General features: G+C 47.9%; 1 protein-coding gene across 1 annotated transcript in view; it reads right to left on the minus strand.

The window, feature by feature from the left end:
- CDKAL1 (CDK5 regulatory subunit associated protein 1 like 1) overlaps positions 1–9866 on the minus strand; it is a 618432-nt gene extending 608566 nt beyond the window's left edge. The window contains exons 1-2 of the mRNA XM_043508315.1: positions 9699–9866; positions 7697–7739 (exon numbers count right to left, since the gene is read on the minus strand). The gene's annotated coding sequence lies outside the window, so the exon portion shown is untranslated. The remainder of the gene's footprint in view (positions 1–7696; positions 7740–9698) is intronic.
- Between the last annotated feature and the right edge of the window lie 4468 nt (positions 9867–14334).

Here is a 14334-nt window from a genome sequence, read left to right on the forward strand (position 1 = left end):
GAACTATGCAGTACAATCGTTCAAATTAACATCAAGTTGACTGAGCCTCCGTTAAGAAGAAATACTGCATAGTTGGATTCTTTATATTTACCATCTTATCTTTAAGGCTTTAGGGTTCACACTAGGCATGTAAATACCATTTTAAAAGTTAACCATTTAAACGATTAAAAAATATGTCACTTAAATGGTTAAAAAATATGTCATTTAAATGGTTAACCAATTAAGCGTGGCTGGCACTGCCTGTATTGTTCATCAATCAGGAGGTGGAGGCGTATTGTTCATCAATCAGGAGGTGGAAGCAGGTCAGATAAAATGATTTTAAAATAATACCTGGCACTTATAGTACAGTATAATTTCAGTTAACTGGGATTTTCAGAAAAAAGGAATTACGTTATCTGAATCCAGAGTGCATCCCCTGTGTTCCCTATGTTGGTTGGTAGCACTCACGTTTATGTGACTGCCCAATTATCTGAAAGTTTTGGCTGTCCCCCAGGCCATTTGGATAAATGGGAGTGTACTGTACTTCATATCAGAGTACATTACAGATGAATCCTTACTATTGCAAGTGAATTAGGGAATGTGTCTAATTTGTTATATCAAGGAATTGTGAATCAGTGTTTTTAGTACTACTCCTGCCTCTGCTTCTAACTCACTCTGATTTTGAGCAAGTCAGTATAGTTATGATTAAGGAAGTGACTGAGTAAAAACAATGTTATGCTTCTTGACATCTGTTTCCCTGTGTGTGTATTCAGTCATTAAAAAAAAAAAAGTTATAACATGTTGTTTTGTATCCTGGCTAGACTGGTAGAACCAACATAGCTATGGGACAGGAAGCTGGATTCTGTATCCTTTTTTATACATCAGCAGCACTACAACTGAATCTTTTATTTCTATTGATGATGCTCAAGACTAAGTACAAGGCTCTAAGATTCCAGGTTGAGTTTTCAGTGGTGTCAGAAAAAACATCTTTTTAGTTTTAGACTGAGCAAATTTGATGTAGAATCATCAGGATGCAATAAATCTGGAACCTCACAATGCCATTTTTCAAAGGCTAACTGCCCTCAACATCTTCATTTTAAAGGAGAAAATACTAATGTGTGTGTGGAATTATGGAGCTTAATGTTTATAAAATAGTTTGATATCCTTTGAAAGACATTTTAGAAAGCAAAGCAGTACACTCCATTAAAGATATAGGGAGAATGAAAAAAATATTCAAACTGAAATGTGAGGTTTTTTAAGTTGATATTCTTCTAAATTTTCTTGTCCAGATGAGGGTTTTGGTTGTGCAGGGCTAACACAGTAAGGCTGTGTCTACAATACAGCCTATGTCAGCACCCCCCGAACAACATAAGTTATACCGACATTAGCATTCGTGCACACAGCACTATGTCAGCGGGAGAGCTTCTGCTGCGACATAGCTTATGCTGCTCATGGAGGTGGGTTTTTCTTATGTCGACAGGAGAGCTCTCTCCTATCAGCATAGATCTCTCTATACCTAATGCACTATAGTGGCACAGCTGCTCTGCTGTAGCACTGTATGTTTATACATGGTCCAAGAGACTTGTTATCCTGCTGAGTAGTTATTGAGGGGATTTTGGTGTTTTAGGATGCTAACCTGTCATCTGCTACTGGTGTGCAACGTTATAGGCACTAGAATCTTTGATGCTGGGACATGTTGTTGCTGATGAAACGATGCTGAGTGCCACAGGATAAGTGTAGGGTGACCAGATGTCCTGTTTTTAAGCCCTCCTGGAAGTGTCCCAACATTTTCTTAAAAACGGGCAAACTGTCTCAGATTTTCTGTCTCCCCCCATCACTACTTACAGATCCACTGTAGCTGCTGGCTGGACCCCTGCCTTGCCAGCTGCCCATCCACCAGCGGTGAGTTGGAGGTTCCAGTGGCCAATGATGGGGGAAGGCTGGTGGCGGGGTGAAGATGCAGCTGGCAGGGTCAGCAGCTCCCCTGCTGGTCTGTCAACACAGCCCCTGCTGTGTGCCAGCTCTCAGCCAGCAGAGCCCCATCCCACTTCCAACCAGCACTGGCTGCGCACTGCAAGCTACGGTAGCTGGTGAGTGTGGGCAGGCACCAGATGGTGGCCAGTAACATGTCATCTATGCTGATCACCAATCAGCCCTTTAAGCATTCCCTCTCTCGCTGTCCTCTTCTTGCTTTGCCCCTTCACAACCCTCTGCAACCCCACTGCTCTTCTATATCCTCCCCGCCAGGGTGCAGCCCATGCCCAGAGAACCAGCCCGTGATCAGAGCACTCAGCTCACGAACAGCCTGGCCAGTAGGCTCCTTCCTGTCCTCACTGCCTCTGGCTGGGCTGGTGCCTCAGGAAAGCCCAAGACCCTCCAGCCCAGAGCACTGGACAGGAGGAGCCAAGCCCTGCCTGTGCCAAAGCCCCACACAGCGCTGGCATGGGGAAGCCTCTCTGCTAATCTCTGAAGTGGCAGGAGGAGAAGCGATTTTCAGCCTGTTCGTGCCCCAAACCTGCAGGTTCCACAGCAGCTCCTGGAGCAGGGGCTTAGCACCCTTTCCACATACATCCCCACCCCAGGGAGCAAGGGGTTGCTCCATCCCCTAGGCACACTACCCTCCTGAGCCACCTCTCTGGCCAAGTTTGATGAAGTCCCTCCAGTCAGGTTTCCTAGTGCACACTGCATTCTGAGGGCTTATTCCCTTCCTGCCCGTGCTGGAGCCAGGAAGTGGCTAGGTTTTGTCAGTGGCCGGGTTTTGTCAGTGGCCAGCAGCAGTCTGGAGGTGTTAGCTGCCTTTTGATACTGCAGGCAGGCAGGAACAAGCTGCTTCCAACCTGGGATGGGGTGGGAATGAGAAGCAATGAGCTCTGCAAAGACACAGGCCAAGTCATCCCTTCCACCCACCCTCCCCCCGCCCCTGAGACTGGAAGCAGCTCCCATCCTTTCCCTCCTGCACAGTGCTGAAAGGCTGCTGCTGGCCACATTCTGGTGTGAACCCTGGAAGAAATCTGGAGAGGAGGGGCATGTGATCCTTCCTTCCCTGCCAACGTCTTGCCTCAGGAAGACACAGCACCAGGAGAGGTGGGTCCGTCCCAGAGGTCCAGCCAGGCATGGAGGACACAGCACCAGGTAGAGAGGGTCAGATGTGTTGGTCACCCCCCATGTGAGAGACGTGTACAGGAGCGTGTGTGTGTGTGTGTTTTTTTTTGTATGTCAACCCTCTCCGTGTGAACAACAGATGTAAAAGGTTAACCGGTAAGCAACAGTTAACCCGCCTTAACCGTTAACCCCGGGCCGGCCAGCCGACATAGCCCTGTGCACATGAGTGCTTATGTCAGTGTAACTTATGTTGCTCAAGGGAGAGGCTTAATCACTACCTTAAGCGATGTAAGTTATGCTGACATAGGCTGTAGTGTAGACATAGCCTCATATGCTGAGCTTTCCATCTATCCTGATGCCAATTTCACTAGGTTTCCAAGTTACCAATGATAGATAAGATCTGAATTTCTCAAGTACTCACTTAACGTTGTAGTTATTTTCCGGAAAAATGCAACTTTAAGCAAAACGACGTTAAGTGAATCCAATTTCCCCAAAAGAATTAATGTAAGGGGTGGGGGGAAGTTAGATTTCAGGGAAATTTTTTTCACCAGACAAAAAACTTTTTTTTTACACACACACACAAAATACGTTTTAAACAAACAATTTAATACTGTACACAGCAATGACGACTGTGAAGCTTGGCTGAAGGGGTGAAGTTAGAGGGTGGAAGAAGGTGGGATATTTCCCAGGGAATGCCTTACTGTTAAATGATGAACTAGCATTCGACTGAGCCCTCAAGGGTTAACACACTGTTAATGTAGCCTCACACTCTACAAGGCAGCACTAATGGAAGGAGGGGAGACAGTATGGCAGACAGAGACATACACCCTGTGGGGAGGAAAGGGGGGAGAGAGAGAGAGAGAGAGAGAGATGTGCATTGCCCCTTTAAGTATGCTGACCCGATTCGAAGTACATTGTCTTTAAAAAAAATCAGGAAGCTGAGACAGCAGCTGTGGCCAGCAAGCCGGCCTCTCTCTGTCCTGAGCCCTGTCCTGTCCTCACCCTGCTCTATATGGAGAAGGGGTAAGCAGGGGGCAAGAGTAGGGGGGAGAGGGACACCCTGACATTAGCCTCCCTCTTCCCTCCTCCCCTGCACAGCAAGCAGGAGGCTCCCAGGAGCAGCTCTAAGGCAGAGGGTGGAGGAATAGGGAAAGTAGTTCGATTAAAATCACAAATGAGTTTGGTCCCCATAGTTTAAATCCAGGGTATTACAATTAAGAGGTACTAGGTTTGTACTGTGGCTCTCCCTCTAGTGTGAAACTTGCAAGCTGCTAATGGGTTAGTACATTCTAGGACAGAGTCTGTCAAAGCAAGTCTTTGTAACAACAACTATTCACACAGAGGAGAGACTCAAAGAAATGACTCTGTAATAACAAAAACAGCAACAGCACCCAGAGACTCCCGCCCTTTGTTGTATGCATCATCTCGCTTTGGTAACAATTGTATAAAGATAGATAGTGGATGTAGGGGGAGCTTGGTGGGGATAATAACTGAGATGCAGGGAGGGGCCAGCCTAGAAGAACCGAGCCAGGGGTGAAGACGACGTCAAGTGGAAATAAAACAGAGGACCCAAGAATCCACCCAATAGCCGCAAGAATGGGAGAACCAAAGACAAGAAACATCTGGCAGCAGGGAGCCAGGATGTGCCATTGCTGATTGATTCAGCAACAGCATGATGAAGCAATTCCCATAGACTGGCATAGGAAGAAATTCCTATAAAAATGGACTCCAGAAAGTGAGAACTTTGGGGTCTGATTCTGCAAACCAACTTCCAGGAGCATCAGATGTGCATCTGACAAGGCCCTGCTCCCTCCTGATGTCCAGGCCACCGGCTTGGCATGAGGAACTCTAAGGCTGGTAACTATGATGATAACCTTGCAGAATGTGTGTGTGTGTGTGAGAAATTGAATGGAACGTTATAGCTATAACTGTTTACTATGATTCTTTCTGTATTCACAATAAATGTGGCATTTTGCCTTTTCCCCTTTAATAAGATCCTGCTGGTTTTTATTTTATTGGTATAACAGGAGCAGCACATGGCAGTGGGGGGAGGGACAGCTGAACTGCCAGCAATTGGTAGCCTGTTGGGTGGCTGCCACACAGGGAACTTAGGGGAGCCAGGAGCTGATAGCGGCAAGTTATATCTCCACACGGTGCCTTAGCACCAGCAATATTCAGAGCCCAGGGGCCCAGCTCCACCAATATTTGGGGCCAAGTTTGGGGGGGTGGGTTCCCCCGGCCCCTTCTTGCTGCCGCCGCCCCCACCCCCCTCCCTGGAGCAGAGCATCCCTTCCTCCGCCTCTTCTGTGAAGCTCCATGCTGCCTCCCTGCAGCAACTGCTGCCACAGGGTTCTATTGCCCCCATCTCCACTGCCTGAGGCACACTGACTGAGCCTGCCCTTCCACCTCAGACCCTTTCCTTTTCCGGCAGGACCCTCCACCAGCACACGGGACCCCTCCACCTGCAGTCACCGCTCCTGCCCCATGCTGGGCAAGGAGGCAACCCCATTCCTCACCCCCCAGTGAGGCTACAGTCAGGGGCAACAGCAGAGGAGGAGGCACACACACGGCACCCCCCGGCACCCACCAAGGGGGAGGTGAGGGAGATTCCTGGACCTGAGAGGGGCTCTAGGAGCACATGCAGTGACAGTGGTGGGGGTGAGTGTGCTGCAGGGGGGGCAGGAAAGGGGGGCTCCTGCCCCAGAGCTCGCTGCAGCCGGCAGGGAAAGGGCTGGGCAGAGTCCTCCTCTCTGGCCCCTGTTCCAGAGCAGCCTGCCTGCCCCCCAAATTCATCCCCAGCCCTGCCCCACCACAGAGCCCACACCCCCCGCCAGAGCTTTCACCCCACCACCGCACCCTCAACCCTCTACCCCAGCCCTGAGCCCCTCCAACACCCCAAACGCCTTATCTCCAGTCCCAGCCAGAGCCCTCATCCCCCTGCACTCCAACCCTCTGCCCCAGCCCTGAGCCTCTCTAACCCCACAAACCCACCAGCCCCAGACAGAGCCCTCACCCCCCACACTCCTATTCTCACCCTGAGCCCCTCCCACACCCCAAACCTCATGTCCAGCTCCAAAGCCCTCACCCCCTACACCCTACTCTTGCCCTGAGCCACTCCCATCCCCAAACTCCCTGCCAGAACCTGCACCCCCTCCCTCCGCAGCCCTTCCCATCCCCAAACTCCCTCCCAGGGCCTGCACCCTGCACCCCGCACCCCTGCCCCAACCTACAGCCTGCACCCCGCACCCCTGCCCCAGCCTACGGCCTGCACCCCAGACCTTCTCCCCCACCCAAACTCCCTCCCAGAGCCTTGGGCAGGGGGGGCAGAGTTGGGGGGGGGGGGTTCAGAGCATCACCAAAATTTCTACAAACCTGCCACCCCTTAGCAGGGCTTCTGGTCCACCCTGGTTCCAAGCCCCCACCAGCTAGCTGCAATGGGCTGCTCTTCCTGCAAGGAGCGGACAAAGCAGGCAACTGCCAAACAACGTTAGAAGGGAGCATTGCATAATTTTAAATGAGCATGTTCCCTAATTGGTCAGCAACGTAACGTTAACTGGGGCGACTAAGTGAGGAGTTACTGTACAAAATCAAACAGAAAAAACACTAACAAAAACCTTTCAGATATACTGTATGCATATGCATTAAATTACAAAGAAGCTAAAATGGGGCCAAAATCTTTGTTTTTTCCTTTGAAAGTCACCTTTAAGTTTGTGTCTCAGGAATCTTATTTACTTTTTACAAGCAGCCCAGTATTCTAATATGCACTATCCATGGTTCCACACAGTAGACAAAACATTTTGCAAGTGAAGTTCAGTTTCAAGTTTGAGACCTTCCAGCTGCAAGAGGAAGTTTCATCAACAATATCTCAGTCCTTTTAAAACCTAGATTACACGCACACATGAATATGAATATTTCAAGCTGGCAAGCCAATAAATTGATAAAAAAACAAGATAGACAAGCATGTCAGTCGACTTATACTGCTAACCTGAGAACATAACTAACTACGAATGAAACACTCCAGAAGTAAGTTATAAAAGGTAAATCAATTAAGTTTATATTATTCGTTTTCCACAGTCTGAAGTTTCTTCCTCTTGCATGCAGTAAAACACCACACAGGCCCAATATACACACCATATTGCAATAGTTTAATTAAATGTGTGATTTAAAAGTCAAACAGGTGCAAACTCTCTTTGAGCACTCATAACTTAATTTAAGCCTGTCTTAAGATGACTTTGTTAAATCAATTCCTTACCATCTTAGCTAAATCAGTATAAGCCTGGGTTAAACTGATTTAAGTATCCATGTAGAAATCTGCACCAATCTAACTAAATTTAAAAACAAATGTTTAAATTGATTTAGTTAAACCAGTCCACCTTGTATGAATAAAAAACCAAAAATCTATGCTAAGAGAGGGGTAAACAGACCCTTGGACAAAATAATTGTTTCAAGACACTACTGCTCTTTTGTTAAGTAAGGTCTAGGTGAAGCGTGAGACAAGTTATGGAACAAAGCATTTTAAAATTAGACAAACCCTATTTTCAGGTTCATAAAATCTAAAAAATTAGATAGTTCTAAAGCAACATACTAAAACACCATGACCAGACTAAAATCATACCTTGATTTATGCAATGCGTCTTAAGTTCTCTTGAATAAAGTATCTGAAAAGTAGAAAAGACTCTTAGAGACAAGATTCACCTAAACATATTCACAAGTCTGCTATAGAGAGAATATCAGTTATTGAATTTGATTTATGTGTTCTTAAACACATAACTTAGTAACCACTTCAATTTTGGCTGCATACATGAACTTTGCATTTGGCACCTGCAGTAAGGCAGCTATTCCAGATAAGGATAAATATTCAGAGTAAAAAGAGAAGTCTAAGGTGGCAAAAGTGTATTGATAAAAGTTTTGTTTACTAATGAGTTTCAGGGTGACCAGATGTCCCAATTTTATAGGGACAGTCCCGATCTTGGGGTCTTTTTCTTATATAGTCTCCTATTGCCTCCCATCCTGTCCCGATTTTTCACACTTACTGTCTGGTCACCGTAATGAGTTTGCACAATAGGACCACTATGAGCTACATACTGACTCTGAAGTGTGTTATTTTCTTTAAGAGTGTTTAAGTGTCAGTGTTTTGGAAAAGTACTAATCTGAGAGCTCTATAAATGGAAGATGCTGATTTATCCACCGGAATACAGTAAATGCAGTAATAATGCAAGTTCCTGAATATTGCGCTACCAATGCAGCAAATGATTGAGAGAGACCACATCTCAGGATTAAGTCAGTACTTTTCTCTTATTGACCATTCAGTCCTTGCTCCAGAGTGCTAACATAGTTAACTAGATGGTGATTTTTGACATCAACATATGCCCCAGAAGGAACTGAGCTGAGACCACACAAGTATCACTGATTAGTAAATGTGAGCTTTTGTCTCTGAGCTTCATGCATCCGATAAGGTGAGCCATAGCTCACGAGAGCTTATGCTCTAATAAATTTGTTAGTCACTAAGGTGCCACACGTACCCCTTTTCTTTTTACGGATACAGACTAACACGGCTGTTACTCTGAAATCTGTCTGTTCAGTCACTTCTGTTCCAACACATCACAGATGATAGTATTTGCATCAGGCCTTCTCATAGATTCATCTTCATATTTTAAAAAAATGTATTTTAAAAGGAAAGAATAGACAAATCTTTGCATTCAAAAGATTCGGATTTGAATGCATCACGGTGGACTGAACTAACAGATCTTGTCATCTTTCATAACACTGAAACACCATGGGAGGAAGAAACCAGACGCTGAGCTTTAGCCAACGTTCTCCAGCAATCTTGCCTAACGGCTAGAACAACAGACAGGAACTCAGGAGTCTTGGGTTCATCCCCAGCGGCCTCGGGCCTACTGGGTGACCAGGCAAGTAATTTCACCTCTGTGCTCCAGCATATGCCACACGGCAATCACCGAGCCCGTCTGCAGCTAGCTAGCTCCGGTATAGGCAGCAAAGAAGCCAAGAGAGCACAAGCTGCAGAGCCTGCTGGAGACACTGGGTGATTTCTCGCACAGGCAGCCAGCGGTGCCACGGTACCAGTACCCCAGCCAGCTAGCTCCGCGCTCGCTCGCGGCGTCCGCACAAGCCACACGAGCCCCAGGGCTGCCGGGCAGATGCCGCCTCGGTTTCCTCCATCCGCAAAATGGGGACAATGACCCCGCCCGCCCCCACACACGCGTGGAGAGCCGCGCACCAGCGGCGCCAGGCGGGAGCCGGCTACGACGTTACCGTTACTGCCCCAGCGGGAGGATAGAGCACAGCCGCGCTCTCAGCGCAGGGCCCCGGGCACCGCCACCGCAGGGGCTCCGCGCAAGCCGCCCCCACCTCCCGTAAACACGGGGAGCCGCCGCTCAGAGGCGGGGGGGGGGGGAAGTGCCACCCCAAGGGGCCGGGGCGGGGGAGCGTCACCGCCCCCACGCTGCTCTTGAGGGGGCCAGCCCGCGCCCCCCGGCAGCCCCACCAGCCACAGAAACGCGCCTGAGGGGACTGTGCCCCCGCGAGACCCGCCGGGGGAGGGGGCTTCAGCCGAATAAACGGCTCTGGGAGGGGGAGAGGTGGCAGTTACGACTCACCTCCCAGCCCGCGCGCTCAGCTGGACTCCACCATCATGCCCACCGGCGCCCCGCCCCTTCACACGTCAAAACGTCGCAGCCGCGACGGGCTCCCAGGGCGGACAAACTATTCCGTACCGGGGGCCCTCAGCTCCACAGAAACACACCCCCTGCCAGAGCGAGGCTGGCCCCGCCCCCAGGTCCTCCGGCGGGGGCCGGCGCGCTGCGCTGAGCCTTCTGAGTCCCGGGCTCCTCCCGCCTCCGCTCCCAGGGCGGAGGGAGGCGGGGCTGGGGCTGCCGAACGTTCCACGCGGGAGGGGGAGATCGGACGTTGTCCCGCGGCCCCCTGGTGGCCGAGCCGCTCCCTGACGCGGGGGCACGTGTCCCTGCTTTTCTCCTGCCTGTCGGCTGCGCGTGGCACCTTCGCAGGGAGTCCTGCGGCTTGGGCTCCGAGCACACTCCGGCGCGCGGGAGGCTCGCGCTGAAAGCGCCGGAGTTAGCACCACTCACCTTGGGCTGCTGAGGCCGTAGCAGGGGGCCCCCTGCGGGTTGAACAGGCGCCTGGCCAGGGGCCCTGCCAAGGCTGCGTTTTAATGGGTGATATGCCCAACAGCTCCAGCTCACGTGCGGCCTCCAGGATAAATCTGTCCAAAGTTTGCCCCAAGGCCCAACATGGCTTAGGCCAGTGTAGGGCAAACTTTTTGGCCCAAGGGCCACATTGGGGTACAAAACTGTATGGAGGACCCGGTAGGGAAGGCTGTGTCCCCAAAGGCACATGTCCCCCAAGAGCCTGGCCCCTGCCCCCTAGTCACCCCTTCCCACCTCTGAGTGGCCCTCTCAGCACCCCCCATCCATTCAGCCTTCCCTTCTCCTTGGCCCTTGACCGCCCCCTCCTCATACCAGATGGAAAGAACAACAACAAAACTGATATTTTTTTAACTCGCAGCAATATCTCACCTGAAAAGAGAATAATGTATCTGAAACATCTCAAAGTGCATATATTCACAGTTTTAGTTTGGAGCAGCCTGTAGCTCCTTCAAGGCATTAAAAACACGGCTTTTTTGTAATTGCATTATGGATGTCATGCTAATCCATTTTGTAGTAGCCTTAGAATCATTTTTTCTAAAAATAACAGATTTTCTCCCTATAACAAGTAGAAAAGTGTGTGAAAGCCATGGGTCTACTAATAGGAGCTTTTTATCTAACAGCAGATAAAGCCTGGCAATCTCTTCCTCCATCTATGAGTATTATTACACTTCAGCTAATTATACAACATTTTTATCTGAGGCCAGTCACTGGAAAATAGGATATCAGTGAGAGCAAAGTAATGGGAGAGATGTGAAAAATTAGAACAGGACAAAGAGAGACAAGAGTTAACAGAATACACAATAAAGTGTTGAAGCAGTCTTTTCAAAACTAATCCTAACACTAAATGTGTAGGCCAGGTTCCTGAGAGCTTGTATGTATCAGCTGCATTATCTGGCATCAGACATTGAAACATGGTTGCTATTGATTAAAAGATCATACATGTTTGTGTTGAGTCTGTATGTAAAGTCTGTGGTAAACACATACACAGTGTTCAGGGATCATGCCCATGAAACATAAAGCGATGATAATAACTCATCAGTATGTCAGTTTTAACTGCTCCCATCTCTACCTTAAAAAGAAAAGGAGTACTTATGGCACCTTAGAGACTAACAAATGTATTTGAGCATAAGCTTTCGTGAGCTACAGCTCACTTCATCGGATGAAGTGAGCTGTAGCTCACGAAAGCTTATGCTCTAATACATTTGTTAGTCTCTAAGGTGCCACAAGTACTCCTTTTCTTTTTGCGAATACAGACTAACACGGCTGCTACTCTGAAACCTGTCATCTCTACCTTGCAGCAGTCAGTGGTGCTAATCTCTTCTCAAATGTCCTTCCTCATAATTGATGTTGTTTAATAGTGGTCCCTGTTGGCTTTAAAATCTATCATCATCCAGACTGACCTCCTTCATAACACAGGCCATGAATTTCACCTAGTGATTCTTGTAGTAGGGGAAATTATTCTTCCATACTATGTGTGATCATTATCAAGCCCAATGTCTGGTAAATGAAATAGAGCATGTCTTTCAATTAGTGCCTCTGCATTTGTTGAAGAGGAAGAGTGAAAAGAGGAGGCGGCTCTACCAATTTTGCCGCCCCAAGCAGTTGCCGCCGAATTGCTGCCACCCCAACAGCAGCGGAGCTGCCACCAAATTGCTGTTGTGCCCGGAAGAGCAGCAGAGCTTCCGCCCAAAAGCCGCCACAGCGGGAAGAGCAGCAGAGCTGCCGCCGAATTGCCCCTGTGAGACACGGATTGCTGCCCCATTCTCAGTGCCGCCCCAAGCACCTGCTTGGAAAGCTGGTGCCTGGAGCTGGCCCTGCTGAAAAGGCTTGAGAACTAAGGAGGGTTGCTTACCAGGAAGACTCAAGAGCAGGAGAGGCAGGCTTGAAGGCTGGTACTTTGGGAATCTGTGCCCAGATCCCTGCTATTTAGACTATACGCTAACAAAACTATTTTAAAATATATACAATATTTTTACAGGAAAGGTGAGCCCCAGAAGCTAAAACTACAGACACAGGTGGTTTAGTCTCAGACCAGGAGAGGTAGAAAAGGAACTGAAGAGGCAGTCAATCTGTGCCACCCTCAGGTCATGGCACAAGGCATCATAATGTGTAGGCATGGACCAATGGACAATGGTACTGAAAAATGTCCAGTCCCGGGCAAACAGAGCACATGCACACACACAGTGAATACCCACAGGAACCAGCACTCAAAGACAACAGTTACTGGGAAGTAACCTCTCTTTCCGCTTCAAGTCATTTCTATATATTCCCTTTTGTAAGAGATTAGCAAACAGTATAACCCCTTAGGAAGGTAGGTTAAGGAGTCCTAGGTGAACAAGGACTGCAAAATTGCCAAAAAAAGCAATCAGCTGCAGATAGCAGTTCAAGAGAATATTGGAAGTGACCACAATTTCATTCTCCCACATCAAATCTAAGTGAGGGACATTCTTTTTTTCCCTATATATATATATATATATATATATATATATATATATATATATATATATACACACACACACACACACACACACACACACACACACACATACAAAAATGCAGAGCTTCAAACAACAGCTCTTCAAATTCTACAACCAAGGTAGAAGGCCTGCAATGGATGTTGTTTTCAAATTTGTTGTAAACTTTTTGATATAGCCAGGTGACTCAACACCTGCCAAGTCTTTCTAAGGGTATGAAAGATGTATAAAAGAGAGTTGGGGAGATGCATGTAAATTAGAGGCCTGTTTGAGATGGAAACAGAGATGACTTTAGAATGAAAATTGATATTTGAGGGACTGACTGACCCGATCACATTTCTCATATGGACTAAAGCAGGAGTTCTCAAACTGGGGGTCAGGACCCCTCAGGGGGTCACAAGGTTATTACATGGGGGTCGTGTGCTGTCAGCCTCCACCCCAAATTCCACTTTGCCTCCAGCATTTATAATGGTGTTAAATATATAAAAAAGTGTTTTTAATTTATATGGGCGTGGGGGAGGAGGTAGCCCTCAGGCTTGCTGTGTGAAAGGGATCACCGGTACAAAAGTTTGAGAACCACTGAACTAAAGTTTATAGAGGACTGGCCATGCAGTCTGTATCTCAGCTGCGGCTATGAGAAATGTCCTTTTCTCAGGTGTATTGTACACATGGTGTAGGAATCACTGTGAGGCCAAGGTGCTTGAAAGAAATACTCTTTATTCAGTTGCCAGTTCCAATTGCCTCTGCACAACTACACATGGGCTTCTGCAGCACCGTTCCCACAGACTTCCGTCTCTGAACCTAAGCTACTTAAAAGGTACAGAGCCCAGTACCACAGTACAGATGATATTCTGAGAACTAGCAGATCAGAGATCCCAAGAGCTTTGTGAAACAAGACTCTGACCCCTAAATCAAAAGTGGTACAGGCACTACAGGAAATACCTGACTTCTGGTCAGGTAAGTGAATACATCCACCCCATGGCACTCACAACGCAACCATGCATACTGCTATAAAGAAATCCAGATTCCTCTGGAGCAGCCATGAAGGCAAAGCAGTTGCCTCAAGTAGCCCTGATGGTATATGCAGCAATCCTTCTAACAGCTAGAGTATTGCAAGGTGAGTGAGGACTGTTGGCCCTAACATGTGAGACTAGCAGCTGAAGTTACAACCCATGCAACCTGGAAGAACTAATAGCATGGTTCTGAATGTTTGAAGTGTAACAGTTGGCAATGTTAAAAGTAAGAGGCGCATGTTTCGTCAAAAGCTCCTGGTTTTTTTTTTTTTGTTTTTTTATAAGAAACCACTAGATTTTTGAAAAAATGCCCCCATTATGCACAGTTGCAATTGAGACATCAGGATGTCAACCTGAAATGATTAGGATCAGGTGGAGAGTTTTACCCCAACTTGAACACAAAGAGAATGTTTGAACCAAACTGCCAAGACTCATGTTGGCTATGACGATGTCTTGCTGCATCTCAACTGAGATGCAGGCAGCTCTCCTGAACCAATGGAATCAGAGGGAACAGAGAGAAATTCCCAATTCCGGTCTAAGGAAAAGGGAATTTGTCAATAAAGTGAGTCTTGTTTGACTCTG

Source organism: Dermochelys coriacea, chromosome 2, assembly GCF_009764565.3.
Source record: "Dermochelys coriacea isolate rDerCor1 chromosome 2, rDerCor1.pri.v4, whole genome shotgun sequence".
NCBI lineage: Eukaryota > Metazoa > Chordata > Testudines > Dermochelyidae > Dermochelys > Dermochelys coriacea.